The 23,628-nt window shown below is 52.0% G+C and overlaps 50 non-coding genes across 50 annotated transcripts; 25 read left to right on the top strand and 25 right to left on the bottom strand.

Moving 5' to 3' along the window:
• The first annotated feature begins 433 nt into the window (after positions 1–433).
• On the top strand, positions 434–506 carry Trnar-acg (transfer RNA arginine (anticodon ACG)). Its single transcript has one exon. It is a non-coding gene; the product is annotated as a tRNA-Arg (tRNA).
• Positions 507–780: 274 nt separating this feature from the next.
• Positions 781–852, top strand: Trnam-cau (transfer RNA methionine (anticodon CAU)). The gene has a single exon. It is a non-coding gene; the product is annotated as a tRNA-Met (tRNA).
• Positions 853–1,085: 233 nt separating this feature from the next.
• On the bottom strand, positions 1,086–1,157 carry Trnad-guc (transfer RNA aspartic acid (anticodon GUC)). Its single transcript has one exon. It is a non-coding gene; the product is annotated as a tRNA-Asp (tRNA).
• Positions 1,158–1,269: 112 nt separating this feature from the next.
• Positions 1,270–1,361, bottom strand: Trnai-uau (transfer RNA isoleucine (anticodon UAU)). Its single transcript is given in 2 exon segments — positions 1,270–1,305; positions 1,324–1,361. It is a non-coding gene; the product is annotated as a tRNA-Ile (tRNA).
• A 445-nt stretch (positions 1,362–1,806) lies between these two features.
• On the top strand, positions 1,807–1,879 carry Trnar-acg (transfer RNA arginine (anticodon ACG)). The gene has a single exon. It is a non-coding gene; the product is annotated as a tRNA-Arg (tRNA).
• A 274-nt stretch (positions 1,880–2,153) lies between these two features.
• On the top strand, positions 2,154–2,225 carry Trnam-cau (transfer RNA methionine (anticodon CAU)). Its single transcript has one exon. It is a non-coding gene; the product is annotated as a tRNA-Met (tRNA).
• A 233-nt stretch (positions 2,226–2,458) lies between these two features.
• Trnad-guc (transfer RNA aspartic acid (anticodon GUC)) lies at positions 2,459–2,530 on the bottom strand. The gene has a single exon. It is a non-coding gene; the product is annotated as a tRNA-Asp (tRNA).
• A 112-nt stretch (positions 2,531–2,642) lies between these two features.
• Positions 2,643–2,734, bottom strand: Trnai-uau (transfer RNA isoleucine (anticodon UAU)). Its single transcript is given in 2 exon segments — positions 2,643–2,678; positions 2,697–2,734. It is a non-coding gene; the product is annotated as a tRNA-Ile (tRNA).
• Positions 2,735–3,179: 445 nt separating this feature from the next.
• Positions 3,180–3,252, top strand: Trnar-acg (transfer RNA arginine (anticodon ACG)). The gene has a single exon. It is a non-coding gene; the product is annotated as a tRNA-Arg (tRNA).
• A 274-nt stretch (positions 3,253–3,526) lies between these two features.
• On the top strand, positions 3,527–3,598 carry Trnam-cau (transfer RNA methionine (anticodon CAU)). Its single transcript has one exon. It is a non-coding gene; the product is annotated as a tRNA-Met (tRNA).
• A 233-nt stretch (positions 3,599–3,831) lies between these two features.
• Positions 3,832–3,903, bottom strand: Trnad-guc (transfer RNA aspartic acid (anticodon GUC)). Its single transcript has one exon. It is a non-coding gene; the product is annotated as a tRNA-Asp (tRNA).
• A 112-nt stretch (positions 3,904–4,015) lies between these two features.
• On the bottom strand, positions 4,016–4,107 carry Trnai-uau (transfer RNA isoleucine (anticodon UAU)). The gene is given in 2 exon segments: positions 4,016–4,051; positions 4,070–4,107. It is a non-coding gene; the product is annotated as a tRNA-Ile (tRNA).
• Positions 4,108–4,552: 445 nt separating this feature from the next.
• Trnar-acg (transfer RNA arginine (anticodon ACG)) lies at positions 4,553–4,625 on the top strand. The gene has a single exon. It is a non-coding gene; the product is annotated as a tRNA-Arg (tRNA).
• Positions 4,626–4,899: 274 nt separating this feature from the next.
• Trnam-cau (transfer RNA methionine (anticodon CAU)) lies at positions 4,900–4,971 on the top strand. The gene has a single exon. It is a non-coding gene; the product is annotated as a tRNA-Met (tRNA).
• A 233-nt stretch (positions 4,972–5,204) lies between these two features.
• On the bottom strand, positions 5,205–5,276 carry Trnad-guc (transfer RNA aspartic acid (anticodon GUC)). Its single transcript has one exon. It is a non-coding gene; the product is annotated as a tRNA-Asp (tRNA).
• A 112-nt stretch (positions 5,277–5,388) lies between these two features.
• On the bottom strand, positions 5,389–5,480 carry Trnai-uau (transfer RNA isoleucine (anticodon UAU)). Its single transcript is given in 2 exon segments — positions 5,389–5,424; positions 5,443–5,480. It is a non-coding gene; the product is annotated as a tRNA-Ile (tRNA).
• A 445-nt stretch (positions 5,481–5,925) lies between these two features.
• Positions 5,926–5,998, top strand: Trnar-acg (transfer RNA arginine (anticodon ACG)). Its single transcript has one exon. It is a non-coding gene; the product is annotated as a tRNA-Arg (tRNA).
• Positions 5,999–6,272: 274 nt separating this feature from the next.
• On the top strand, positions 6,273–6,344 carry Trnam-cau (transfer RNA methionine (anticodon CAU)). The gene has a single exon. It is a non-coding gene; the product is annotated as a tRNA-Met (tRNA).
• A 233-nt stretch (positions 6,345–6,577) lies between these two features.
• Trnad-guc (transfer RNA aspartic acid (anticodon GUC)) lies at positions 6,578–6,649 on the bottom strand. Its single transcript has one exon. It is a non-coding gene; the product is annotated as a tRNA-Asp (tRNA).
• A 112-nt stretch (positions 6,650–6,761) lies between these two features.
• On the bottom strand, positions 6,762–6,853 carry Trnai-uau (transfer RNA isoleucine (anticodon UAU)). The gene is given in 2 exon segments: positions 6,762–6,797; positions 6,816–6,853. It is a non-coding gene; the product is annotated as a tRNA-Ile (tRNA).
• A 445-nt stretch (positions 6,854–7,298) lies between these two features.
• Trnar-acg (transfer RNA arginine (anticodon ACG)) lies at positions 7,299–7,371 on the top strand. Its single transcript has one exon. It is a non-coding gene; the product is annotated as a tRNA-Arg (tRNA).
• Positions 7,372–7,943: 572 nt separating this feature from the next.
• Positions 7,944–8,015, bottom strand: Trnad-guc (transfer RNA aspartic acid (anticodon GUC)). Its single transcript has one exon. It is a non-coding gene; the product is annotated as a tRNA-Asp (tRNA).
• A 6,175-nt stretch (positions 8,016–14,190) lies between these two features.
• Positions 14,191–14,263, top strand: Trnar-acg (transfer RNA arginine (anticodon ACG)). The gene has a single exon. It is a non-coding gene; the product is annotated as a tRNA-Arg (tRNA).
• Positions 14,264–14,537: 274 nt separating this feature from the next.
• Trnam-cau (transfer RNA methionine (anticodon CAU)) lies at positions 14,538–14,609 on the top strand. Its single transcript has one exon. It is a non-coding gene; the product is annotated as a tRNA-Met (tRNA).
• Positions 14,610–14,842: 233 nt separating this feature from the next.
• Positions 14,843–14,914, bottom strand: Trnad-guc (transfer RNA aspartic acid (anticodon GUC)). Its single transcript has one exon. It is a non-coding gene; the product is annotated as a tRNA-Asp (tRNA).
• Positions 14,915–15,026: 112 nt separating this feature from the next.
• Positions 15,027–15,118, bottom strand: Trnai-uau (transfer RNA isoleucine (anticodon UAU)). Its single transcript is given in 2 exon segments — positions 15,027–15,062; positions 15,081–15,118. It is a non-coding gene; the product is annotated as a tRNA-Ile (tRNA).
• Positions 15,119–15,563: 445 nt separating this feature from the next.
• Trnar-acg (transfer RNA arginine (anticodon ACG)) lies at positions 15,564–15,636 on the top strand. The gene has a single exon. It is a non-coding gene; the product is annotated as a tRNA-Arg (tRNA).
• Positions 15,637–15,910: 274 nt separating this feature from the next.
• Trnam-cau (transfer RNA methionine (anticodon CAU)) lies at positions 15,911–15,982 on the top strand. Its single transcript has one exon. It is a non-coding gene; the product is annotated as a tRNA-Met (tRNA).
• A 233-nt stretch (positions 15,983–16,215) lies between these two features.
• Positions 16,216–16,287, bottom strand: Trnad-guc (transfer RNA aspartic acid (anticodon GUC)). The gene has a single exon. It is a non-coding gene; the product is annotated as a tRNA-Asp (tRNA).
• A 112-nt stretch (positions 16,288–16,399) lies between these two features.
• Trnai-uau (transfer RNA isoleucine (anticodon UAU)) lies at positions 16,400–16,491 on the bottom strand. The gene is given in 2 exon segments: positions 16,400–16,435; positions 16,454–16,491. It is a non-coding gene; the product is annotated as a tRNA-Ile (tRNA).
• Positions 16,492–16,936: 445 nt separating this feature from the next.
• Positions 16,937–17,009, top strand: Trnar-acg (transfer RNA arginine (anticodon ACG)). Its single transcript has one exon. It is a non-coding gene; the product is annotated as a tRNA-Arg (tRNA).
• Positions 17,010–17,283: 274 nt separating this feature from the next.
• Trnam-cau (transfer RNA methionine (anticodon CAU)) lies at positions 17,284–17,355 on the top strand. Its single transcript has one exon. It is a non-coding gene; the product is annotated as a tRNA-Met (tRNA).
• A 233-nt stretch (positions 17,356–17,588) lies between these two features.
• Positions 17,589–17,660, bottom strand: Trnad-guc (transfer RNA aspartic acid (anticodon GUC)). Its single transcript has one exon. It is a non-coding gene; the product is annotated as a tRNA-Asp (tRNA).
• Positions 17,661–17,772: 112 nt separating this feature from the next.
• On the bottom strand, positions 17,773–17,864 carry Trnai-uau (transfer RNA isoleucine (anticodon UAU)). The gene is given in 2 exon segments: positions 17,773–17,808; positions 17,827–17,864. It is a non-coding gene; the product is annotated as a tRNA-Ile (tRNA).
• Positions 17,865–18,309: 445 nt separating this feature from the next.
• On the top strand, positions 18,310–18,382 carry Trnar-acg (transfer RNA arginine (anticodon ACG)). Its single transcript has one exon. It is a non-coding gene; the product is annotated as a tRNA-Arg (tRNA).
• Positions 18,383–18,656: 274 nt separating this feature from the next.
• Positions 18,657–18,728, top strand: Trnam-cau (transfer RNA methionine (anticodon CAU)). Its single transcript has one exon. It is a non-coding gene; the product is annotated as a tRNA-Met (tRNA).
• A 233-nt stretch (positions 18,729–18,961) lies between these two features.
• Positions 18,962–19,033, bottom strand: Trnad-guc (transfer RNA aspartic acid (anticodon GUC)). The gene has a single exon. It is a non-coding gene; the product is annotated as a tRNA-Asp (tRNA).
• Positions 19,034–19,145: 112 nt separating this feature from the next.
• Positions 19,146–19,237, bottom strand: Trnai-uau (transfer RNA isoleucine (anticodon UAU)). The gene is given in 2 exon segments: positions 19,146–19,181; positions 19,200–19,237. It is a non-coding gene; the product is annotated as a tRNA-Ile (tRNA).
• Positions 19,238–19,682: 445 nt separating this feature from the next.
• On the top strand, positions 19,683–19,755 carry Trnar-acg (transfer RNA arginine (anticodon ACG)). Its single transcript has one exon. It is a non-coding gene; the product is annotated as a tRNA-Arg (tRNA).
• Positions 19,756–20,029: 274 nt separating this feature from the next.
• Positions 20,030–20,101, top strand: Trnam-cau (transfer RNA methionine (anticodon CAU)). The gene has a single exon. It is a non-coding gene; the product is annotated as a tRNA-Met (tRNA).
• Positions 20,102–20,334: 233 nt separating this feature from the next.
• Trnad-guc (transfer RNA aspartic acid (anticodon GUC)) lies at positions 20,335–20,406 on the bottom strand. The gene has a single exon. It is a non-coding gene; the product is annotated as a tRNA-Asp (tRNA).
• A 112-nt stretch (positions 20,407–20,518) lies between these two features.
• On the bottom strand, positions 20,519–20,610 carry Trnai-uau (transfer RNA isoleucine (anticodon UAU)). The gene is given in 2 exon segments: positions 20,519–20,554; positions 20,573–20,610. It is a non-coding gene; the product is annotated as a tRNA-Ile (tRNA).
• A 445-nt stretch (positions 20,611–21,055) lies between these two features.
• Positions 21,056–21,128, top strand: Trnar-acg (transfer RNA arginine (anticodon ACG)). Its single transcript has one exon. It is a non-coding gene; the product is annotated as a tRNA-Arg (tRNA).
• Positions 21,129–21,402: 274 nt separating this feature from the next.
• Positions 21,403–21,474, top strand: Trnam-cau (transfer RNA methionine (anticodon CAU)). The gene has a single exon. It is a non-coding gene; the product is annotated as a tRNA-Met (tRNA).
• Positions 21,475–21,707: 233 nt separating this feature from the next.
• On the bottom strand, positions 21,708–21,779 carry Trnad-guc (transfer RNA aspartic acid (anticodon GUC)). The gene has a single exon. It is a non-coding gene; the product is annotated as a tRNA-Asp (tRNA).
• Positions 21,780–21,891: 112 nt separating this feature from the next.
• On the bottom strand, positions 21,892–21,983 carry Trnai-uau (transfer RNA isoleucine (anticodon UAU)). The gene is given in 2 exon segments: positions 21,892–21,927; positions 21,946–21,983. It is a non-coding gene; the product is annotated as a tRNA-Ile (tRNA).
• A 445-nt stretch (positions 21,984–22,428) lies between these two features.
• Positions 22,429–22,501, top strand: Trnar-acg (transfer RNA arginine (anticodon ACG)). The gene has a single exon. It is a non-coding gene; the product is annotated as a tRNA-Arg (tRNA).
• A 274-nt stretch (positions 22,502–22,775) lies between these two features.
• Positions 22,776–22,847, top strand: Trnam-cau (transfer RNA methionine (anticodon CAU)). The gene has a single exon. It is a non-coding gene; the product is annotated as a tRNA-Met (tRNA).
• Positions 22,848–23,080: 233 nt separating this feature from the next.
• Positions 23,081–23,152, bottom strand: Trnad-guc (transfer RNA aspartic acid (anticodon GUC)). The gene has a single exon. It is a non-coding gene; the product is annotated as a tRNA-Asp (tRNA).
• A 112-nt stretch (positions 23,153–23,264) lies between these two features.
• Positions 23,265–23,356, bottom strand: Trnai-uau (transfer RNA isoleucine (anticodon UAU)). Its single transcript is given in 2 exon segments — positions 23,265–23,300; positions 23,319–23,356. It is a non-coding gene; the product is annotated as a tRNA-Ile (tRNA).
• Positions 23,357–23,628: the final 272 nt, after the last annotated feature.

Below are 23,628 nucleotides of genomic sequence, written 5' to 3'. Positions count from 1 at the left end.
CTTACAGTTAGCGGTATTCACTTTGATGCCAACCTGTTGTGGCTACAGACCCGTCATACGACCGTCACCTGCGGCCATACTACGACTTTAGCACCTGTCTACGAATGCTTCACACGATTCTTGTTTTATATGCTACACTTACAAGCATGTCAACCGCTTGTCATCACCGAAAAAATGCAAAAAAACGGGCGCCTTGCATTCCGCTACCTGTCCAACAGCGACGGCAGATGTGTGGCAAGCTCTAAGCTGTGCAGGCGCTGCGTGGCCGAGCAGCAGGAGGAGAGATGCCTTCCTTGGTGGCAGCTCCCTGCAGCGTGCGGAAGACCAGAGTGGCCGCGCCGCCGTTGTCAGTGGATGACATGCAATTGCCGAGCCACGGAGAACACGTTGCTTTGCGATGTGCACCCGCCTCGTAGCAGAAAACGCAAACAGTGGCCCTGTGGCGCAACGGATAACGCGTCTGACTACGGATCAGAAGATTCCAGGTTCGAATCCTGGCAGGGTCGGCATTTTGTTAGTTGCGGGCGCGTAGCTAGGCAGTGCATTCGAATGTCTCCACCTTCGTGGAGTGCAATGTTAATCCTGAGCATCTCGCAGCTGCATCTCGAGACGATCGCGGTAAATATCGCTTCGTGCAAGCGTCAGCGTAGCGTCAGTCGAGCAAAGTCGAGACAAGTCAAGCTGGGAGATGCTACACAGTTAATTAAACGGTAGGCGACGCAGACAACGCTTTTCCAAGTGTCCCATGTCACGCACCGAAGAGCGCGCTTCTCTCGGCACAGCAGAGTGGCGCAGTGGAAGCGTGCTGGGCCCATAACCCAGAAGTCCGTGGATCGAAACCACGCTCTGCTAAAATCATTCTTTTTCTTGGGTGCTTCGAGCTCGATCATTAATCTTGGGGTGCGCTGATTCAGCGTCGACAGCAAACCCTGTGAGTTGTGAAACGACGACGTCGTGTGCAGAATACGAGAAACACTTCCTAAGACGCAGACTTTCTTACGATTTTTTAGCAATTACATTCCTTGATCACAACGGTAATGCTTCTTCGGGCCACACGTGCAACCTTCGCGATATAAAAATCGCATCTCCCCGGCGGGGAATCGAACCCCGGTCTCCCGCGTGACAGGCGGGGATACTAACCACTATACTACCGATGAACACGCAGTCGTTGACTACAGTGCACGCACATTTATGGTCTCTCAGGTACGTGATACATCTCAAATCTAGCGTCCCGATGCTTCCATAGTCAGCTGCTACGAAATAAAAGTACGCCCCATGTGAGGCTCGAACTCACAACCCCGGCATTGCTCACGGCTACTGCCTTATAAGTACCGTGCGCTAACCAATTGCGCCACTGGGGCTACAGCAGAGTGCTTACAGTTAGCGGTATTCACTTTGATGCCAACCTGTTGTGGCTACAGACCCGTCATACGACCGTCACCTGCGGCCATACTACGACTTTAGCACCTGTCTACGAATGCTTCACACGATTCTTGTTTTATATGCTACACTTACAAGCATGTCAACCGCTTGTCATCACCGAAAAAATGCAAAAAAACGGGCGCCTTGCATTCCGCTACCTGTCCAACAGCGACGGCAGATGTGTGGCAAGCTCTAAGCTGTGCAGGCGCTGCGTGGCCGAGCAGCAGGAGGAGAGATGCCTTCCTTGGTGGCAGCTCCCTGCAGCGTGCGGAAGACCAGAGTGGCCGCGCCGCCGTTGTCAGTGGATGACATGCAATTGCCGAGCCACGGAGAACACGTTGCTTTGCGATGTGCACCCGCCTCGTAGCAGAAAACGCAAACAGTGGCCCTGTGGCGCAACGGATAACGCGTCTGACTACGGATCAGAAGATTCCAGGTTCGAATCCTGGCAGGGTCGGCATTTTGTTAGTTGCGGGCGCGTAGCTAGGCAGTGCATTCGAATGTCTCCACCTTCGTGGAGTGCAATGTTAATCCTGAGCATCTCGCAGCTGCATGTCGAGACGATCGCGGTAAATATCGCTTCGTGCAAGCGTCAGCGTAGCGTCAGTCGAGCAAAGTCGAGACAAGTCAAGCTGGGAGATGCTACACAGTTAATTAAACGGTAGGCGACGCAGACAACGCTTTTCCAAGTGTCCCATGTCACGCACCGAAGAGCGCGCTTCTCTCGGCACAGCAGAGTGGCGCAGTGGAAGCGTGCTGGGCCCATAACCCAGAAGTCCGTGGATCGAAACCACGCTCTGCTAAAATCATTCTTTTTCTTGGGTGCTTCGAGCTCGATCATTAATCTTGGGGTGCGCTGATTCAGCGTCGACAGCAAACCCTGTGAGTTGTGAAACGACGACGTCGTGTGCAGAATACGAGAAACACTTCCTAAGACGCAGACTTTCTTACGATTTTTTAGCAATTACATTCCTTGATCACAACGGTAATGCTTCTTCGGGCCACACGTGCAACCTTCGCGATATAAAAATCGCATCTCCCCGGCGGGGAATCGAACCCCGGTCTCCCGCGTGACAGGCGGGGATACTAACCACTATACTACCGAGGAACACGCAGTCGTAGACTACAGTGCACGCACATTTATGGTCTCTCAGGTACGTGATACATCTCAAATCTAGCGTCCCGATGCTTCCATAGTCAGCTGCTACGAAATAAAAGTATGCCCCATGTGAGGCTCGAACTCACAACCCCGGCATTGCTCACGGCTACTGCCTTATAAGTACCGTGCGCTAACCAATTGCGCCACTGGGGCTACAGCAGAGTGCTTACAGTTAGCGGTATTCACTTTGATGCCAACCTGTTGTGGCTACAGACCCGTCATACGACCGTCACCTGCGGCCATACTACGACTTTAGCACCTGTCTACGAATGCTTCACACGATTCTTGTTTTATATGCTACACTTACAAGCATGTCAACCGCTTGTCATCACCGAAAAAATGCAAAAAAACGGGCGCCTTGCATTCCGCTACCTGTCCAACAGCGACGGCAGATGTGTGGCAAGCTCTAAGCTGTGCAGGCGCTGCGTGGCCGAGCAGCAGGAGGAGAGATGCCTTCCTTGGTGGCAGCTCCCTGCAGCGTGCGGAAGACCAGAGTGGCCGCGCCGCCGTTGTCAGTGGATGACATGCAATTGCCGAGCCACGGAGAACACGTTGCTTTGCGATGTGCACCCGCCTCGTAGCAGAAAACGCAAACAGTGGCCCTGTGGCGCAACGGATAACGCGTCTGACTACGGATCAGAAGATTCCAGGTTCGAATCCTGGCAGGGTCGGCATTTTGTTAGTTGCGGGCGCGTAGCTAGGCAGTGCATTCGAATGTCTCCACCTTCGTGGAGTGCAATGTTAATCCTGAGCATCTCGCAGCTGCATGTCGAGACGATCGCGGTAAATATCGCTTCGTGCAAGCGTCAGCGTAGCGTCAGTCGAGCAAAGTCGAGACAAGTCAAGCTGGGAGATGCTACACAGTTAATTAAACGGTAGGCGACGCAGACAACGCTTTTCCAAGTGTCCCATGTCACGCACCGAAGAGCGCGCTTCTCTCGGCACAGCAGAGTGGCGCAGTGGAAGCGTGCTGGGCCCATAACCCAGAAGTCCGTGGATCGAAACCACGCTCTGCTAAAATCATTCTTTTTCTTGGGTGCTTCGAGCTCGATCATTAATCTTGGGGTGCGCTGATTCAGCGTCGACAGCAAACCCTGTGAGTTGTGAAACGACGACGTCGTGTGCAGAATACGAGAAACACTTCCTAAGACGCAGACTTTCTTACGATTTTTTAGCAATTACATTCCTTGATCACAACGGTAATGCTTCTTCGGGCCACACGTGCAACCTTCGCGATATAAAAATCGCATCTCCCCGGCGGGGAATCGAACCCCGGTCTCCCGCGTGACAGGCGGGGATACTAACCACTATACTACCGAGGAACACGCAGTCGTTGACTACAGTGCACGCACATTTATGGTCTCTCAGGTACGTGATACATCTCAAATCTAGCGTCCCGATGCTTCCATAGTCAGCTGCTACGAAATAAAAGTATGCCCCATGTGAGGCTCGAACTCACAACCCCGGCATTGCTCACGGCTACTGCCTTATAAGTACCGTGCGCTAACCAATTGCGCCACTGGGGCTACAGCAGAGTGCTTACAGTTAGCGGTATTCACTTTGATGCCAACCTGTTGTGGCTACAGACCCGTCATACGACCGTCACCTGCGGCCATACTACGACTTTAGCACCTGTCTACGAATGCTTCACACGATTCTTGTTTTATATGCTACACTTACAAGCATGTCAACCGCTTGTCATCACCGAAAAAATGCAAAAAAACGGGCGCCTTGCATTCCGCTACCTGTCCAACAGCGACGGCAGATGTGTGGCAAGCTCTAAGCTGTGCAGGCGCTGCGTGGCCGAGCAGCAGGAGGAGAGATGCCTTCCTTGGTGGCAGCTCCCTGCAGCGTGCGGAAGACCAGAGTGGCCGCGCCGCCGTTGTCAGTGGATGACATGCAATTGCCGAGCCACGGAGAACACGTTGCTTTGCGATGTGCACCCGCCTCGTAGCAGAAAACGCAAACAGTGGCCCTGTGGCGCAACGGATAACGCGTCTGACTACGGATCAGAAGATTCCAGGTTCGAATCCTGGCAGGGTCGGCATTTTGTTAGTTGCGGGCGCGTAGCTAGGCAGTGCATTCGAATGTCTCCACCTTCGTGGAGTGCAATGTTAATCCTGAGCATCTCGCAGCTGCATCTCGAGACGATCGCGGTAAATATCGCTTCGTGCAAGCGTCAGCGTAGCGTCAGTCGAGCAAAGTCGAGACAAGTCAAGCTGGGAGATGCTACACAGTTAATTAAACGGTAGGCGACGCAGACAACGCTTTTCCAAGTGTCCCATGTCACGCACCGAAGAGCGCGCTTCTCTCGGCACAGCAGAGTGGCGCAGTGGAAGCGTGCTGGGCCCATAACCCAGAAGTCCGTGGATCGAAACCACGCTCTGCTAAAATCATTCTTTTTCTTGGGTGCTTCGAGCTCGATCATTAATCTTGGGGTGCGCTGATTCAGCGTCGACAGCAAACCCTGTGAGTTGTGAAACGACGACGTCGTGTGCAGAATACGAGAAACACTTCCTAAGACGCAGACTTTCTTACGATTTTTTAGCAATTACATTCCTTGATCACAACGGTAATGCTTCTTCGGGCCACACGTGCAACCTTCGCGATATAAAAATCGCATCTCCCCGGCGGGGAATCGAACCCCGGTCTCCCGCGTGACAGGCGGGGATACTAACCACTATACTACCGAGGAACACGCAGTCGTTGACTACAGTGCACGCACATTTATGGTCTCTCAGGTACGTGATACATCTCAAATCTAGCGTCCCGATGCTTCCATAGTCAGCTGCTACGAAATAAAAGTACGCCCCATGTGAGGCTCGAACTCACAACCCCGGCATTGCTCACGGCTACTGCCTTATAAGTACCGTGCGCTAACCAATTGCGCCACTGGGGCTACAGCAGAGTGCTTACAGTTAGCGGTATTCACTTTGATGCCAACCTGTTGTGGCTACAGACCCGTCATACGACCGTCACCTGCGGCCATACTACGACTTTAGCACCTGTCTACGAATGCTTCACACGATTCTTGTTTTATATGCTACACTTACAAGCATGTCAACCGCTTGTCATCACCGAAAAAATGCAAAAAAACGGGCGCCTTGCATTCCGCTACCTGTCCAACAGCGACGGCAGATGTGTGGCAAGCTCTAAGCTGTGCAGGCGCTGCGTGGCCGAGCAGCAGGAGGAGAGATGCCTTCCTTGGTGGCAGCTCCCTGCAGCGTGCGGAAGACCAGAGTGGCCGCGCCGCCGTTGTCAGTGGATGACATGCAATTGCCGAGCCACGGAGAACACGTTGCTTTGCGATGTGCACCCGCCTCGTAGCAGAAAACGCAAACAGTGGCCCTGTGGCGCAACGGATAACGCGTCTGACTACGGATCAGAAGATTCCAGGTTCGAATCCTGGCAGGGTCGGCATTTTGTTAGTTGCGGGCGCGTAGCTAGGCAGTGCATTCGAATGTCTCCACCTTCGTGGAGTGCAATGTTAATCCTGAGCATCTCGCAGCTGCATCTCGAGACGATCGCGGTAAATATCGCTTCGTGCAAGCGTCAGCGTAGCGTCAGTCGAGCAAAGTCGAGACAAGTCAAGCTGGGAGATGCTACACAGTTAATTAAACGGTAGGCGACGCAGACAACGCTTTTCCAAGTGTCCCATGTCACGCACCGAAGAGCGCGCTTCTCTCGGCACAGCAGAGTGGCGCAGTGGAAGCGTGCTGGGCCCATAACCCAGAAGTCCGTGGATCGAAACCACGCTCTGCTAAAATCATTCTTTTTCTTGGGTGCTTCGAGCTCGATCATTAATCTTGGGGTGCGCTGATTCAGCGTCGACAGCAAACCCTGTGAGTTGTGAAACGACGACGTCGTGTGCAGAATACGAGAAACACTTCCTAAGACGCAGACTTTCTTACGATTTTTTAGCAATTACATTCCTTGATCACAACGGTAATGCTTCTTCGGGCCACACGTGCAACCTTCGCGATATAAAAATCGCATCTCCCCGGCGGGGAATCGAACCCCGGTCTCCCGCGTGACAGGCGGGGATACTAACCACTATACTACCGAGGAACACGCAGTCGTTGACTACAGTGCACGCACATTTATGGTCTCTCAGGTACGTGATACATCTCAAATCTAGCGTCCCGATGCTTCCATAGTCAGCTGCTACGAAATAAAAGTACGCCCCATGTGAGGCTCGAACTCACAACCCCGGCATTGCTCACGGCTACTGCCTTATAAGTACCGTGCGCTAACCAATTGCGCCACTGGGGCTACAGCAGAGTGCTTACAGTTAGCGGTATTCACTTTGATGCCAACCTGTTGTGGCTACAGACCCGTCATACGACCGTCACCTGCGGCCATACTACGACTTTAGCACCTGTCTACGAATGCTTCACACGATTCTTGTTTTATATGCTACACTTACAAGCATGTCAACCGCTTGTCATCACCGAAAAAATGCAAAAAAACGGGCGCCTTGCATTCCGCTACCTGTCCAACAGCGACGGCAGATGTGTGGCAAGCTCTAAGCTGTGCAGGCGCTGCGTGGCCGAGCAGCAGGAGGAGAGATGCCTTCCTTGGTGGCAGCTCCCTGCAGCGTGCGGAAGACCAGAGTGGCCGCGCCGCCGTTGTCAGTGGATGACATGCAATTGCCGAGCCACGGAGAACACGTTGCTTTGCGATGTGCACCCGCCTCGTAGCAGAAAACGCAAACAGTGGCCCTGTGGCGCAACGGATAACGCGTCTGACTACGGATCAGAAGATTCCAGGTTCGAATCCTGGCAGGGTCGGCATTTTGTTAGTTGCGGGCGCGTAGCTAGGCAGTGCATTCGAATGTCTCCACCTTCGTGGAGTGCAATGTTAATCCTGAGCATCTCGCAGCTGCATCTCGAGACGATCGCGGTAAATATCGCTTCGTGCAAGCGTCAGCGTAGCGTCAGTCGAGCAAAGTCGAGACAAGTCAAGCTGGGAGATGCTACACAGTTAATTAAACGGTAGGCGACGCAGACAACGCTTTTCCAAGTGTCCCATGTCACGCACCGAAGAGCGCGCTTCTCTCGGCACAGCAGAGTGGCGCAGTGGAAGCGTGCTGGGCCCAGAAGTCCGTGGATCGAAACCACGCTCTGCTAAAATCATTCTTTTTCTTGGGTGCTTCGAGCTCGATCATTAATCTTGGGGTGCGCTGATTCAGCGTCGACAGCAAACCCTGTGAGTTGTGAAACGACGACGTCGTGTGCAGAATACGAGAAACACTTCCTAAGACGCAGACTTTCTTACGATTTTTTAGCAATTACATTCCTTGATCACAACGGTAATGCTTCTTCGGGCCACACGTGCAACCTTCGCGATATAAAAATCGCATCTCCCCGGCGGGGAATCGAACCCCGGTCTCCCGCGTGACAGGCGGGGATACTAACCACTATACTACCGATGAACACGCAGTCGTTGACTACAGTGCACGCACATTTATGGTCTCTCAGGTACGTGATACATCTCAAATCTAGCGTCCCGATGCTTCCATAGTCAGCTGCTACGAAATAAAAGTACGCCCCATGTGAGGCTCGAACTCACAACCCCGGCATTGCTCACGGCTACTGCCTTATAAGTACCGTGCGCTAACCAATTGCGCCACTTTTTTTTTTTTTTTTGTTTTTTTTTTTTTCTTTTTTTTTTTTTCGCCTTAACCACTTTTTTTTTTTTTTTTTTTTTTTTTTTTTTTTTTTTTTTTCCGATGCCTTATCCATTTTTTTTTCATTTTTTTTCATTTTTTTTTATGCTCTACGACTTTTTATTTAAAGCTTTTTGACCAGCGCTCTGCCACTTTTTTTTTAATTTTTGTTTTTTTTATGTATTTTTTTTAGTTTTGAAGTTTTTTTTAATTTTTTTACTTTGTTTGAAGAGATTTTAAATTTTTTTTTTTTTTTTTTTGTTCCTTATCGTTTTTCGTTGTTTTTGACAAATTTTCCAAAAGATATTCTCTTTGTTCGTTGTATTGTGGTTAGACGTTTGTCTTCTGTCCATCTTCGTTGTTCGTTTTCTTTCTTCGGGTTTGCATTTTTGTTGATTAAAATACACCAACATATTTATATCGTCGAAAGAACTGCTACTGGGAAGGAAATATTCGTGAAATTCAGACGTTGTCATATGCATCATACCCAGGAGACAAATGAGTGTCTTCGCAGAGAGTATATCCTTCGACTGTAGTACAGGGATGACGAATTGTTGTAACAGATGTCCCACTTGTCCCTGTTCTATGGCATCCCAAGGACGACGTGAAGAAAATGTTGAAATGTTGACTGATACCGGTGACCATATTGGCTGGTTGTGCGCCAGTGTTGTGTTGAGAGATAGACTTGAAAATCTAAGACATTAGGGGCACTGCCGGACAGAATATAGTTGATAAAATGTCCCACGAGCCATAGGTAACTGTTATGTTTGGCAGCTGGGAAAAGTCGGAAATCTGGGCGCAGAATGTCTTGGATCTGAATCGCATGAGGCGCAGTCCGGTTAAGCACAGCGAGTTTTTTGCGCGTCCAGTTCCAGATGTGCACTTGGTCCTTGCAGACAAACAGATGAGCAATAGTCGCCACCACGTGGCACAAGCCGCAGTAGGGACTCGGTTCAAGATTAATCCTGTGTCGCTTTTCTCGCGTCGGTACAGTTTCAGTGACCACGTCATACCATTTGGAGCGAACATCTGTCGGAAGTGTCGGATTATGAATGTTAGTCCAAACGAGGGACCAATTGCAAGCCGGATACTTCTTTTCCAAGGGGCCAGGCAGTGACGGCCGAAGTAAGTGGCGGTACAGTTGAACTGTCGGCTTCTTGAAAAGCTCGTCGTCGAGATAGCTACTTTCAAGATAATACAGTGCTATATGCTGAAAGTGCGGGCTGACGCGGCCAATGTCCACAGGCGGAGATAAGTTGGGAGGGCGGAACAGCTGATAGAGCCGCTTCGTGACGGTGTCTTCGCTGGCGGTGAGTATACGCCATGAGCGTTTCAGATACAGAGCCAAGGCGTGAATGCCGGGGTTTTTCAAGCCGAGGCCTCCCATATCGCATGGCAAAGCTGTCGTGGTGAAGGAAACCTTAAAAATATTGAGCTTCCAGACGTACCAGGCGGCCGCCGCTAGAAGTGATCTCGCTACTGTGGTTGGCATGGGTAGGACGGCGGCAACAAACTGTAATTTGGAGAGGGCATAAGAATTGACGAAAAAGGCTCGCTGCAAACGATCGAGGTGTCGCATATTTTGGTCACGCAGGAGTGCTTTTATCGCCTGAATTTTGGGTATCCAATTTTTGTGAGACATGTCCAGTGGCCGGGCCGTGACGTAGAGACCAAGGTGTTTTCTAGTCTGTACACAGGGCAGCCAAGCGTCGCCCGTGAGCGGTCGTTCCTGACCAAGCGTTAAGACGGCGGATTTATTGACGTTTAACATTGCACCACTATCGCTTTGGAATTCCTCAAGAATGCGCTTCGCTGCGGTGACATCGCGAACGTCATTAAGGAGCACGCTGACATCGTCGGCGTATGCTTGGACCACAGACTTGACACCATAAAACTGGAATCCAGGTAGGCTATGATGTAGGCGGCGCAACAAGGGTTCCATGAGGATCGCATAAAGCGTCGTTGAGAGAGGGCAGCCTTGCTTGATACCCCGTGAGAGCTGGATGTACTCCGTCAATGTATTATTGATCAGGAACCGTGTACGGGTACCACGGATACAGTTGTTGATGAGGTGGATAAAATTAAGACTGAAGCCCATAGTTTCCATCACGCTACTGAGATAACGATAGTCAGCCCGATCGTAAGCCTTGTCAAAATCGAGAAATGCTATGGCCATAGGAGTGTGGGTGGCCCAGGTGAGGGAGACGAGATCCCGATACAGCGCCAAAATGGTGGACAATGAGCGACCACGTATCGCACTCATTTGGTATGGTCCCAGAAGATCGGGTAACAGCTGCCGTAATCGGGCATTGAGGGCGCGCGTCAGAAGTTTAAAGTCCGCATTGAGCAAAGTAATGGGCCGCAGATCTTTGGTGGTGATCGGCGTCGGCGTCTTAGGTAGTAAAACAGTTAACCCCTCTGTGAAGGCTTGGGGCAGAGCAATCCCACGTAGTATTTCATTGTACATCTCCGTGAGTCCGTCCCCTAATACAGGCCAATATTTGACGTAAAACTCGACAGAGAGCCCGTCCGTGCCCGGAGATTTATTTCGTGGTGCGGCAAGCAGGGCATCCTTTAGTTCTTCGTTGGTAAAGGGAGTGAGCAAGTCCCGATTGTGGTCGTCGGTAATGCGGTACGGTGGGTGTCCAGAGTGATACCATTCTCGCACTTTCTCATGTGGTACACCCGCACGGGTGTAAAGTGCGGCAAAGTGGTTGGCAACATGGTTTTTGATGTCGCGGTGTTGGGTATAAAAGGCACCGTCGGCATCTTGCAACTTATGAATAAGTTTCCTGCGCGCCGCATGGAACTGTTGGACGATATGGTGAACAGACGTCTGCTGTTGCGGCAAGTTGGTGAAGTCACGTGCACGAATCTGGTGGCCGATAGCGTTCCGTCCCATCAAGGATGTAATTTTCGCTTGGAGTCTGCGTACGTGCGTGATGTTATTAGGCACCTGATGATAATCCCGGTACAATTCTCGCAGGGCGCAGAAATAGAATTCAGTGATTTCCTTCTCACCGCGCGCGCGAATCCTGGCGTGGTGTCTGAGGCAAGTAATGAGTTTCCTCTTTGCATAAAGCGTCCACCAATCAATCCACGTGGGGTACGTGGGTCTGCGTGATGTTACGGAATGCCAAACCGACCGTATCTCACGCTCTAAAGTGGCGTCTTGTAAGAGGCGACAGTTGAGTTGCCATCGTCCGAAGCCTCTGTAAACCTTCTGCGGCGAGTGATTTAAGACGGTGTGGTAAGCGATATGGTCACTGAAATTAACGGGCCAATATTCGCAGGTTCCCACGTCGGCTAAAAGATCGCGGTGCACATATATGCGATCTAACCTGCTGGAAGACGTCGGCGTAAAGTGAGTAAAGGCAACATCATCTGGGTGTAAGGTCTCCCACGTGTCGACTAACTGCAATTCTGTAACCAGTGTCAGCAGTTCCTGACTGAAGTTAAAATTCGGCGTTTGATCGGAGCGGCGCAAAACGCAGTTAAAGTCACCACCCATAATAATACGCAGACGCAAGTCGGTGATTAAAGGCGCTATCTCTCCAGTATAAAACTCCTTCCTCGCCGCTCGCGCGCTGGAACCGGAAGGAGCGTACACATTAAGAAGGAGTACATCATGGAACTGGGCGGCAATGCCCCGTCCTGTAGGTAACATGGACAAACAAGAACATTCAATGCCTTCCCGATACAGAATGATGGTACCGGCCTCCGTTCCTATATTGACAATGGCGTCATAACCGGGGACATCGGCTAGGAGTGGAGTCATGGCTTCCTGTACGAACAGAATATCTATATCAGCGGCCCGTAAATACTGTCGAAGGCTGTGGATTTTTGCTTGAGAGACAATGCGGTTTACATTCAGGGTAGAAATCTTATAGGATTGTCGTGAACGGAGCGATATGGGACGACTGGTCATCTGCAGATGGAAACAGGTAAGATTTTTATCCCTTCAGCAGTCGTCCGCTTCGGAGGTCGAATAAGTCTAGACGTCGCCGTCCGTGGAAGCTGCATTGCGCCGGGGCGTAAGCAGCGTATCACCAGTTGCCATCGGTTCGTCACGGTCGGGAGTGCCGGCCATATCTTCAGTGTCATCCGCCCAATTGACAACAGACACAGCCGTTGTCGCGCCTGCTGTGGCGGTTCCGGAACCGCATAGCGGGCCGTCACCCTGCGCATCCGGCACTTGGTCCGTCCGCGGTGGTGCACAAGTCTCTGCCCTCCCCGTGTCAAGGTTGGAGACATCATCGTCAATATTCATGGGTGAGGCCAACGACGGAAGACAATCGTCGGTCCCCGAAGTGTCATCGCAGATCATGCGGCCTGCTTGTTTGGCCTTTTCACGCAAGAGGGGCGCCGATTGGGCTGCCTCAGGACGAGCGATCCGACGTTTCTTGTGTTTTTTCGGGGAGGACCTACCGACGGAGACTTCCGCATTCTCTAAAGGAAGAGGAAGAGTCCCTGTCTCTTGCCGTCTGTCAACATCGGTAGTAGCAGCCTCTACGCCGTCGACCCGAGCTGCCTCACGTGAGGCGTCACGGGGCAACGCGTCTAGTAAGCCAGTGGCCGGCAAAGCTTCCTGAGTGGTAGATATTTCCATAGGTACGTCTCCGTCATTCGTAATATCGGCCACACGAAGTCCCACGTCCACAGCCGGCGCCGTGGGTGTATTTGCACGGACCGCCGCTACATAAGTAGTCGGTAATATTGTCGGTTGCGTGGGAGTGGCTAGTTCACCCGCAGGCAGCTGTGTTACACGTCGTTGGATGCACTGTGCTCGGACGTGTCCTGTGGAATTACAGCCGGAACATGTACGGGGCTGTCCCTCATACATGATTATCGCCCTATAGCCACAAATCGTTAGGTAGGATGGAATATGCCGTTGCAATTCGATCTTAATTTGCCGCACACCATTCAAGACAGGGTACTTATGGAACGAGGCCCACTTTTCGGCAATGTTACTGATAATTTTGCCGTAGGACTTAAGAGAAGCATTAATTTGTTCGGCCGTGATTTCAAAAGGCAACTCGAAAATCCTGACGGTGCGAATACCAAGACCAGCGTGGACAACAGTCACCTCACCAACATTCCCGTCACTGTGTCGAAATTTATAGGTACCGCCACATGACTCGATGATTTTGTCGCACAATTCTGGGTCACGCAATTTGATATAAACTGTGCTACTAACAATAGACAAATGGATACCAATGATATCGGTGGGGGGTAATTTTACGTCTTCATCAAGAAATCGTTCGACTTCGTAATACTTCGGTCGAGAGAAACTGCCATCAAACATAAACTTCAAAGTATCTTTTCGCTCTGGGTGATCCATGTTAGGTTCTAGTCGTTAACAACAAGATGTAATGCGCGCCGCAACGGCCCTCGACTCACCACGTGCCGCACCGCAAGCCGCAGCTGAGCACGTAAACAACGCTCCAGGCACGTCCGACTGGCACGACGGCCGCGCCTCGACTATGCCACTGGGGCTACAGCAGAGTGCTTACAGTTAGCGGTATTCACTTTGATGCCAACCTGTTGTGGCTACAGACCCGTCATACGACCGTCACCTGCGGCCATACTACGACTTTAGCACCTGTCTACGAATGCTTCACACGATTCTTGTTTTATATGCTACACTTACAAGCATGTCAACCGCTTGTCATCACCGAAAAAATGCAAAAAAACGGGCGCCTTGCATTCCGCTACCTGTCCAACAGCGACGGCAGATGTGTGGCAAGCTCTAAGCTGTGCAGGCGCTGCGTGGCCGAGCAGCAGGAGGAGAGATGCCTTCCTTGGTGGCAGCTCCCTGCAGCGTGCGGAAGACCAGAGTGGCCGCGCCGCCGTTGTCAGTGGATGACATGCAATTGCCGAGCCACGGAGAACACGTTGCTTTGCGATGTGCACCCGCCTCGTAGCAGAAAACGCAAACAGTGGCCCTGTGGCGCAACGGATAACGCGTCTGACTACGGATCAGAAGATTCCAGGTTCGAATCCTGGCAGGGTCGGCATTTTGTTAGTTGCGGGCGCGTAGCTAGGCAGTGCATTCGAATGTCTCCACCTTCGTGGAGTGCAATGTTAATCCTGAGCATCTCGCAGCTGCATCTCGAGACGATCGCGGTAAATATCGCTTCGTGCAAGCGTCAGCGTAGCGTCAGTCGAGCAAAGTCGAGACAAGTCAAGCTGGGAGATGCTACACAGTTAATTAAACGGTAGGCGACGCAGACAACGCTTTTCCAAGTGTCCCATGTCACGCACCGAAGAGCGCGCTTCTCTCGGCACAGCAGAGTGGCGCAGTGGAAGCGTGCTGGGCCCATAACCCAGAAGTCCGTGGATCGAAACCACGCTCTGCTAAAATCATTCTTTTTCTTGGGTGCTTCGAGCTCGATCATTAATCTTGGGGTGCGCTGATTCAGCGTCGACAGCAAACCCTGTGAGTTGTGAAACGACGACGTCGTGTGCAGAATACGAGAAACACTTCCTAAGACGCAGACTTTCTTACGATTTTTTAGCAATTACATTCCTTGATCACAACGGTAATGCTTCTTCGGGCCACACGTGCAACCTTCGCGATATAAAAATCGCATCTCCCCGGCGGGGAATCGAACCCCAGTCTCCCGCGTGACAGGCGGGGATACTAACCACTATACTACCGAGGAACACGCAGTCGTTGACTACAGTGCACGCACATTTATGGTCTCTCAGGTACGTGATACATCTCAAATCTAGCGTCCCGATGCTTCCATAGTCAGCTGCTACGAAATAAAAGTATGCCCCATGTGAGGCTCGAACTCACAACCCCGGCATTGCTCACGGCTACTGCCTTATAAGTACCGTGCGCTAACCAATTGCGCCACTGGGGCTACAGCAGAGTGCTTACAGTTAGCGGTATTCACTTTGATGCCAACCTGTTGTGGCTACAGACCCGTCATACGACCGTCACCTGCGGCCATACTACGACTTTAGCACCTGTCTACGAATGCTTCACACGATTCTTGTTTTATATGCTACACTTACAAGCATGTCAACCGCTTGTCATCACCGAAAAAATGCAAAAAAACGGGCGCCTTGCATTCCGCTACCTGTCCAACAGCGACGGCAGATGTGTGGCAAGCTCTAAGCTGTGCAGGCGCTGCGTGGCCGAGCAGCAGGAGGAGAGATGCCTTCCTTGGTGGCAGCTCCCTGCAGCGTGCGGAAGACCAGAGTGGCCGCGCCGCCGTTGTCAGTGGATGACATGCAATTGCCGAGCCACGGAGAACACGTTGCTTTGCGATGTGCACCCGCCTCGTAGCAGAAAACGCAAACAGTGGCCCTGTGGCGCAACGGATAACGCGTCTGACTACGGATCAGAAGATTCCAGGTTCGAATCCTGGCAGGGTCGGCATTTTGTTAGTTGCGGGCGCGTAGCTAGGCAGTGCATTCGAATGTCTCCACCTTCGTGGAGTGCAATGTTAATCCTGAGCATCTCGCAGCTGCATCTCGAGACGATCGCGGTAAATATCGCTTCGTGCAAGCGTCAGCGTAGCGTCAGTCGAGCAAAGTCGAGACAAGTCAAGCTGGGAGATGCTACACAGTTAATTAAACGGTAGGCGACGCAGACAACGCTTTTCCAAGTGTCCCATGTCACGCACCGAAGAGCGCGCTTCTCTCGGCACAGCAGAGTGGCGCAGTGGAAGCGTGCTGGGCCCATAACCCAGAAGTCCGTGGATCGAAACCACGCTCTGCTAAAATCATTCTTTTTCTTGGGTGCTTCGAGCTCGATCATTAATCTTGGGGTGCGCTGATTCAGCGTCGACAGCAAACCCTGTGAGTTGTGAAACGACGACGTCGTGTGCAGAATACGAGAAACACTTCCTAAGACGCAGACTTTCTTACGATTTTTTAGCAATTACATTCCTTGATCACAACGGTAATGCTTCTTCGGGCCACACGTGCAACCTTCGCGATATAAAAATCGCATCTCCCCGGCGGGGAATCGAACCCCGGTCTCCCGCGTGACAGGCGGGGATACTAACCACTATACTACCGAGGAACACGCAGTCGTTGACTACAGTGCACGCACATTTATGGTCTCTCAGGTACGTGATACATCTCAAATCTAGCGTCCCGATGCTTCCATAGTCAGCTGCTACGAAATAAAAGTATGCCCCATGTGAGGCTCGAACTCACAACCCCGGCATTGCTCACGGCTACTGCCTTATAAGTACCGTGCGCTAACCAATTGCGCCACTGGGGCTACAGCAGAGTGCTTACAGTTAGCGGTATTCACTTTGATGCCAACCTGTTGTGGCTACAGACCCGTCATACGACCGTCACCTGCGGCCATACTACGACTTTAGCACCTGTCTACGAATGCTTCACACGATTCTTGTTTTATATGCTACACTTACAAGCATGTCAACCGCTTGTCATCACCGAAAAAATGCAAAAAAACGGGCGCCTTGCATTCCGCTACCTGTCCAACAGCGACGGCAGATGTGTGGCAAGCTCTAAGCTGTGCAGGCGCTGCGTGGCCGAGCAGCAGGAGGAGAGATGCCTTCCTTGGTGGCAGCTCCCTGCAGCGTGCGGAAGACCAGAGTGGCCGCGCCGCCGTTGTCAGTGGATGACATGCAATTGCCGAGCCACGGAGAACACGTTGCTTTGCGATGTGCACCCGCCTCGTAGCAGAAAACGCAAACAGTGGCCCTGTGGCGCAACGGATAACGCGTCTGACTACGGATCAGAAGATTCCAGGTTCGAATCCTGGCAGGGTCGGCATTTTGTTAGTTGCGGGCGCGTAGCTAGGCAGTGCATTCGAATGTCTCCACCTTCGTGGAGTGCAATGTTAATCCTGAGCATCTCGCAGCTGCATCTCGAGACGATCGCGGTAAATATCGCTTCGTGCAAGCGTCAGCGTAGCGTCAGTCGAGCAAAGTCGAGACAAGTCAAGCTGGGAGATGCTACACAGTTAATTAAACGGTAGGCGACGCAGACAACGCTTTTCCAAGTGTCCCATGTCACGCACCGAAGAGCGCGCTTCTCTCGGCACAGCAGAGTGGCGCAGTGGAAGCGTGCTGGGCCCATAACCCAGAAGTCCGTGGATCGAAACCACGCTCTGCTAAAATCATTCTTTTTCTTGGGTGCTTCGAGCTCGATCATTAATCTTGGGGTGCGCTGATTCAGCGTCGACAGCAAACCCTGTGAGTTGTGAAACGACGACGTCGTGTGCAGAATACGAGAAACACTTCCTAAGACGCAGACTTTCTTACGATTTTTTAGCAATTACATTCCTTGATCACAACGGTAATGCTTCTTCGGGCCACACGTGCAACCTTCGCGATATAAAAATCGCATCTCCCCGGCGGGGAATCGAACCCCGGTCTCCCGCGTGACAGGCGGGGATACTAACCACTATACTACCGAGGAACACGCAGTCGTTGACTACAGTGCACGCACATTTATGGTCTCTCAGGTACGTGATACATCTCAAATCTAGCGTCCCGATGCTTCCATAGTCAGCTGCTACGAAATAAAAGTATGCCCCATGTGAGGCTCGAACTCACAACCCCGGCATAGCTCACGGCTACTGCCTTATAAGTACCGTGCGCTAACCAATTGCGCCACTGGGGCTACAGCAGAGTGCTTACAGTTAGCGGTATTCACTTTGATGCCAACCTGTTGTGGCTACAGACCCGTCATACGACCGTCACCTGCGGCCATACTACGACTTTAGCACCTGTCTACGAATGCTTCACACGATTCTTGTTTTATATGCTACACTTACAAGCATGTCAACCGCTTGTCATCACCGAAAAAATGCAAAAAAACGGGCGCCTTGCATTCCGCTACCTGTCCAACAGCGACGGCAGATGTGTGGCAAGCTCTAAGCTGTGCAGGCGCTGCGTGGCCGAGCAGCAGGAGGAGAGATGCCTTCCTTGGTGGCAGCTCCCTGCAGCGTGCGGAAGACCAGAGTGGCCGCGCCGCCGTTGTCAGTGGATGACATGCAATTGCCGAGCCACGGAGAACACGTTGCTTTGCGATGTGCACCCGCCTCGTAGCAGAAAACGCAAACAGTGGCCCTGTGGCGCAACGGATAACGCGTCTGACTACGGATCAGAAGATTCCAGGTTCGAATCCTGGCAGGGTCGGCATTTTGTTAGTTGCGGGCGCGTAGCTAGGCAGTGCATTCGAATGTCTCCACCTTCGTGGAGTGCAATGTTAATCCTGAGCATCTCGCAGCTGCATCTCGAGACGATCGCGGTAAATATCGCTTCGTGCAAGCGTCAGCGTAGCGTCAGTCGAGCAAAGTCGAGACAAGTCAAGCTGGGAGATGCTACACAGTTAATTAAACGGTAGGCGACGCAGACAACGCTTTTCCAAGTGTCCCATGTCACGCACCGAAGAGCGCGCTTCTCTCGGCACAGCAGAGTGGCGCAGTGGAAGCGTGCTGGGCCCATAACCCAGAAGTCCGTGGATCGAAACCACGCTCTGCTAAAATCATTCTTTTTCTTGGGTGCTTCGAGCTCGATCATTAATCTTGGGGTGCGCTGATTCAGCGTCGACAGCAAACCCTGTGAGTTGTGAAACGACGACGTCGTGTGCAGAATACGAGAAACACTTCCTAAGACGCAGACTTTCTTACGATTTTTTAGCAATTACATTCCTTGATCACAACGGTAATGCTTCTTCGGGCCACACGTGCAACCTTCGCGATATAAAAATCGCATCTCCCCGGCGGGGAATCGAACCCCGGTCTCCCGCGTGACAGGCGGGGATACTAACCACTATACTACCGAGGAACACGCAGTCGTTGACTACAGTGCACGCACATTTATGGTCTCTCAGGTACGTGATACATCTCAAATCTAGCGTCCCGATGCTTCCATAGTCAGCTGCTACGAAATAAAAGTATGCCCCATGTGAGGCTCGAACTCACAACCCCGGCATTGCTCACGGCTACTGCCTTATAAGTACCGTGCGCTAACCAATTGCGCCACTGGGGCTACAGCAGAGTGCTTACAGTTAGCGGTATTCACTTTGATGCCAACCTGTTGTGGCTACAGACCCGTCATACGACCGTCACCTGCGGCCATACTACGACTTTAGCACCTGTCTACGAATGCTTCACACGATTCTTGTTTTATATGCTACACTTACAAGCATGTCAACCGCTTGTCATCACCGAAAAAATGCAAAAAAACGGGCGCCTTGCATTCCGCTACCTGTCCAACAGCGACGGCAGATGTGTGGCAAGCTCTAAGCTGTGCAGGCGCTGCGTGGCCGAGCAGCAGGAGGAGAGATGCCTTCCTTGGTGGCAGCTCCCTGCAGCGTGCGGAAGACCAGAGTGGCCGCGCCGCCGTTGTCAGTGGATGACATGCAATTGCCGAGCCACGGAGAACACGTTGCTTTGCGATGTGCACCCGCCTCGTAGCAGAAAACGCAAACAGTGGCCCTGTGGCGCAACGGATAACGCGTCTGACTACGGATCAGAAGATTCCAGGTTCGAATCCTGGCAGGGTCGGCATTTTGTTAGTTGCGGGCGCGTAGCTAGGCAGTGCATTCGAATGTCTCCACCTTCGTGGAGTGCAATGTTAATCCTGAGCATCTCGCAGCTGCATCTCGAGACGATCGCGGTAAATATCGCTTCGTGCAAGCGTCAGCGTAGCGTCAGTCGAGCAAAGTCGAGACAAGTCAAGCTGGGAGATGCTACACAGTTAATTAAACGGTAGGCGACGCAGACAACGCTTTTCCAAGTGTCCCATGTCACGCACCGAAGAGCGCGCTTCTCTCGGCACAGCAGAGTGGCGCAGTGGAAGCGTGCTGGGCCCATAACCCAGAAGTCCGTGGATCGAAACCACGCTCTGCTAAAATCATTCTTTTTCTTGGGTGCTTCGAGCTCGATCATTAATCTTGGGGTGCGCTGATTCAGCGTCGACAGCAAACCCTGTGAGTTGTGAAACGACGACGTCGTGTGCAGAATACGAGAAACACTTCCTAAGACGCAGACTTTCTTACGATTTTTTAGCAATTACATTCCTTGATCACAACGGTAATGCTTCTTCGGGCCACACGTGCAACCTTCGCGATATAAAAATCGCATCTCCCCGGCGGGGAATCGAACCCCGGTCTCCCGCGTGACAGGCGGGGATACTAACCACTATACTACCGAGGAACACGCAGTCGTTGACTACAGTGCACGCACATTTATGGTCTCTCAGGTACGTGATACATCTCAAATCTAGCGTCCCGATGCTTCCATAGTCAGCTGCTACGAAATAAAAGTATGCCCCATGTGAGGCTCGAACTCACAACCCCGGCATTGCTCACGGCTACTGCCTTATAAGTACCGTGCGCTAACCAATTGCGCCACTGGGGCTACAGCAGAGTGCTTACAGTTAGCGGTATTCACTTTGATGCCAACCTGTTGTGGCTACAGACCCGTCATACGACCGTCACCTGCGGCCATACTACGACTTTAGCACCTGTCTACGAATGCTTCACACGATTCTTGTTTTATATGCTACACTTACAAGCATGTCAACCGCTTGTCATCACCGAAAAAATGCAAAAAAACGGGCGCCTTGCATTCCGCTACCTGTCCAACAGCGACGGCAGATGTGTGGCAAGCTCTAAGCTGTGCAGGCGCTGCGTGGCCGAGCAGCAGGAGGAGAGATGCCTTCCTTGGTGGCAGCTCCCTGCAGCGTGCGGAAGACCAGAGTGGCCGCGCCGCCGTTGTCAGTGGATGACATGCAATTGCCGAGCCACGGAGAACACGTTGCTTTGCGATGTGCACCCGCCTCGTAGCAGAAAACGCAAACAGTGGCCCTGTGGCGCAACGGATAACGCGTCTGACTACGGATCAGAAGATTCCAGGTTCGAATCCTGGCAGGGTCGGCATTTTGTTAGTTGCGGGCGCGTAGCTAGGCAGTGCATTCGAATGTCTCCACCTTCGTGGAGTGCAATGTTAATCCTGAGCATCTCGCAGCTGCATCTCGAGACGATCGCGGTAAATATCGCTTCGTGCAAGCGTCAGCGTAGCGTCAGTCGAGCAAAGTCGAGACAAGTCAAGCTGGGAGATGCTACACAGTTAATTAAACGGTAGGCGACGCAGACAACGCTTTTCCAAGTGTCCCATGTCACGCACCGAAGAGCGCGCTTCTCTCGGCACAGCAGAGTGGCGCAGTGGAAGCGTGCTGGGCCCATAACCCAGAAGTCCGTGGATCGAAACCACGCTCTGCTAAAATCATTCTTTTTCTTGGGTGCTTCGAGCTCGATCATTAATCTTGGGGTGCGCTGATTCAGCGTCGACAGCAAACCCTGTGAGTTGTGAAACGACGACGTCGTGTGCAGAATACGAGAAACACTTCCTAAGACGCAGACTTTCTTACGATTTTTTAGCAATTACATTCCTTGATCACAACGGTAATGCTTCTTCGGGCCACACGTGCAACCTTCGCGATATAAAAATCGCATCTCCCCGGCGGGGAATCGAACCCCGGTCTCCCGCGTGACAGGCGGGGATACTAACCACTATACTACCGAGGAACACGCAGTCGTTGACTACAGTGCACGCACATTTATGGTCTCTCAGGTACGTGATACATCTCAAATCTAGCGTCCCGATGCTTCCATAGTCAGCTGCTACGAAATAAAAGTATGCCCCATGTGAGGCTCGAACTCACAACCCCGGCATAGCTCACGGCTACTGCCTTATAAGTACCGTGCGCTAACCAATTGCGCCACTGGGGCTACAGCAGAGTGCTTACGGTTAGCGGTATTCACTTTGATGCCAACCTGTTGTGGCTACAGACCCGTCATACGACCGTCACCTGCGGCCATACTACGACTTTAGCACCTGTCTACGAATGCTTCACACGATTCTTGTTTTATATGCTACACTTACAAGCATGTCAACCGCTTGTCATCACCGAAAAAATGCAAAAAAACGGGCGCCTTGCATTCCGCTACCTGTCCAACAGCGACGGCAGATGTGTGGCAAGCTCTAAGCTGTGCAGGCGCTGCGTGGCCGAGCAGCAGGAGGAGAGATGCCTTCCTTGGTGGCAGCTCCCTGCAGCGTGCGGAAGACCAGAGTGGCCGCGCCGCCGTTGTCAGTGGATGACATGCAATTGCCGAGCCACGGAGAACACGTTGCTTTGCGATGTGCACCCGCCTCGTAGCAGAAAACGCAAACAGTGGCCCTGTGGCGCAACGGATAACGCGTCTGACTACGGATCAGAAGATTCCAGGTTCGAATCCTGGCAGGGTCGGCATTTTGTTAGTTGCGGGCGCGTAGCTAGGCAGTGCATTCGAATGTCTCCACCTTCGTGGAGTGCAATGTTAATCCTGAGCATCTCGCAGCTGCATCTCGAGACGATCGCGGTAAATATCGCTTCGTGCAAGCGTCAGCGTAGCGTCAGTCGAGCAAAGTCGAGACAAGTCAAGCTGGGAGATGCTACACAGTTAATTAAACGGTAGGCGACGCAGACAACGCTTTTCCAAGTGTCCCATGTCACGCACCGAAGAGCGCGCTTCTCTCGGCACAGCAGAGTGGCGCAGTGGAAGCGTGCTGGGCCCATAACCCAGAAGTCCGTGGATCGAAACCACGCTCTGCTAAAATCATTCTTTTTCTTGGGTGCTTCGAGCTCGATCATTAATCTTGGGGTGCGCTGATTCAGCGTCGACAGCAAACCCTGTGAGTTGTGAAACGACGACGTCGTGTGCAGAATACGAGAAACACTTCCTAAGACGCAGACTTTCTTACGATTTTTTAGCAATTACATTCCTTGATCACAACGGTAATGCTTCTTCGGGCCACACGTGCAACCTTCGCGATATAAAAATCGCATCTCCCCGGCGGGGAATCGAACCCCGGTCTCCCGCGTGACAGGCGGGGATACTAACCACTATACTACCGAGGAACACGCAGTCGTTGACTACAGTGCACGCACATTTATGGTCTCTCAGGTACGTGATACATCTCAAATCTAGCGTCCCGATGCTTCCATAGTCAGCTGCTACGAAATAAAAGTATGCCCCATGTGAGGCTCGAACTCACAACCCCGGCATTGCTCACGGCTACTGCCTTATAAGTACCGTGCGCTAACCAATTGCGCCACTGGGGCTACAGCAGAGTGCTTACAGTTAGCGGTATTCACTTTGATGCCAACCTGTTGTGGCTACAGACCCGTCATACGACCGTCACCTGCGGCCATACTACGACTTTAGCACCTGTCTACGAATGCTTCACACGATTCTTGTTTTATATGCTACACTTACAAGCATGTCAACCGCTTGTCATCACCGAAAAAATGCAAAAAAACGGGCGCCTTGCATTCCGCTACCTGTCCAACAGCGACGGCAGATGTGTGGCAAGCTCTAAGCTGTGCAGGCGCTG

Source organism: Schistocerca serialis, chromosome 9 (assembly GCF_023864345.2).
Source record: "Schistocerca serialis cubense isolate TAMUIC-IGC-003099 chromosome 9, iqSchSeri2.2, whole genome shotgun sequence".
Taxonomy (NCBI): Eukaryota; Metazoa; Arthropoda; class Insecta; order Orthoptera; family Acrididae; genus Schistocerca; species Schistocerca serialis.
Note: the sequence above shows the minus strand (reverse complement) of the source record. Positions and strands in the feature narration are given on the sequence as shown.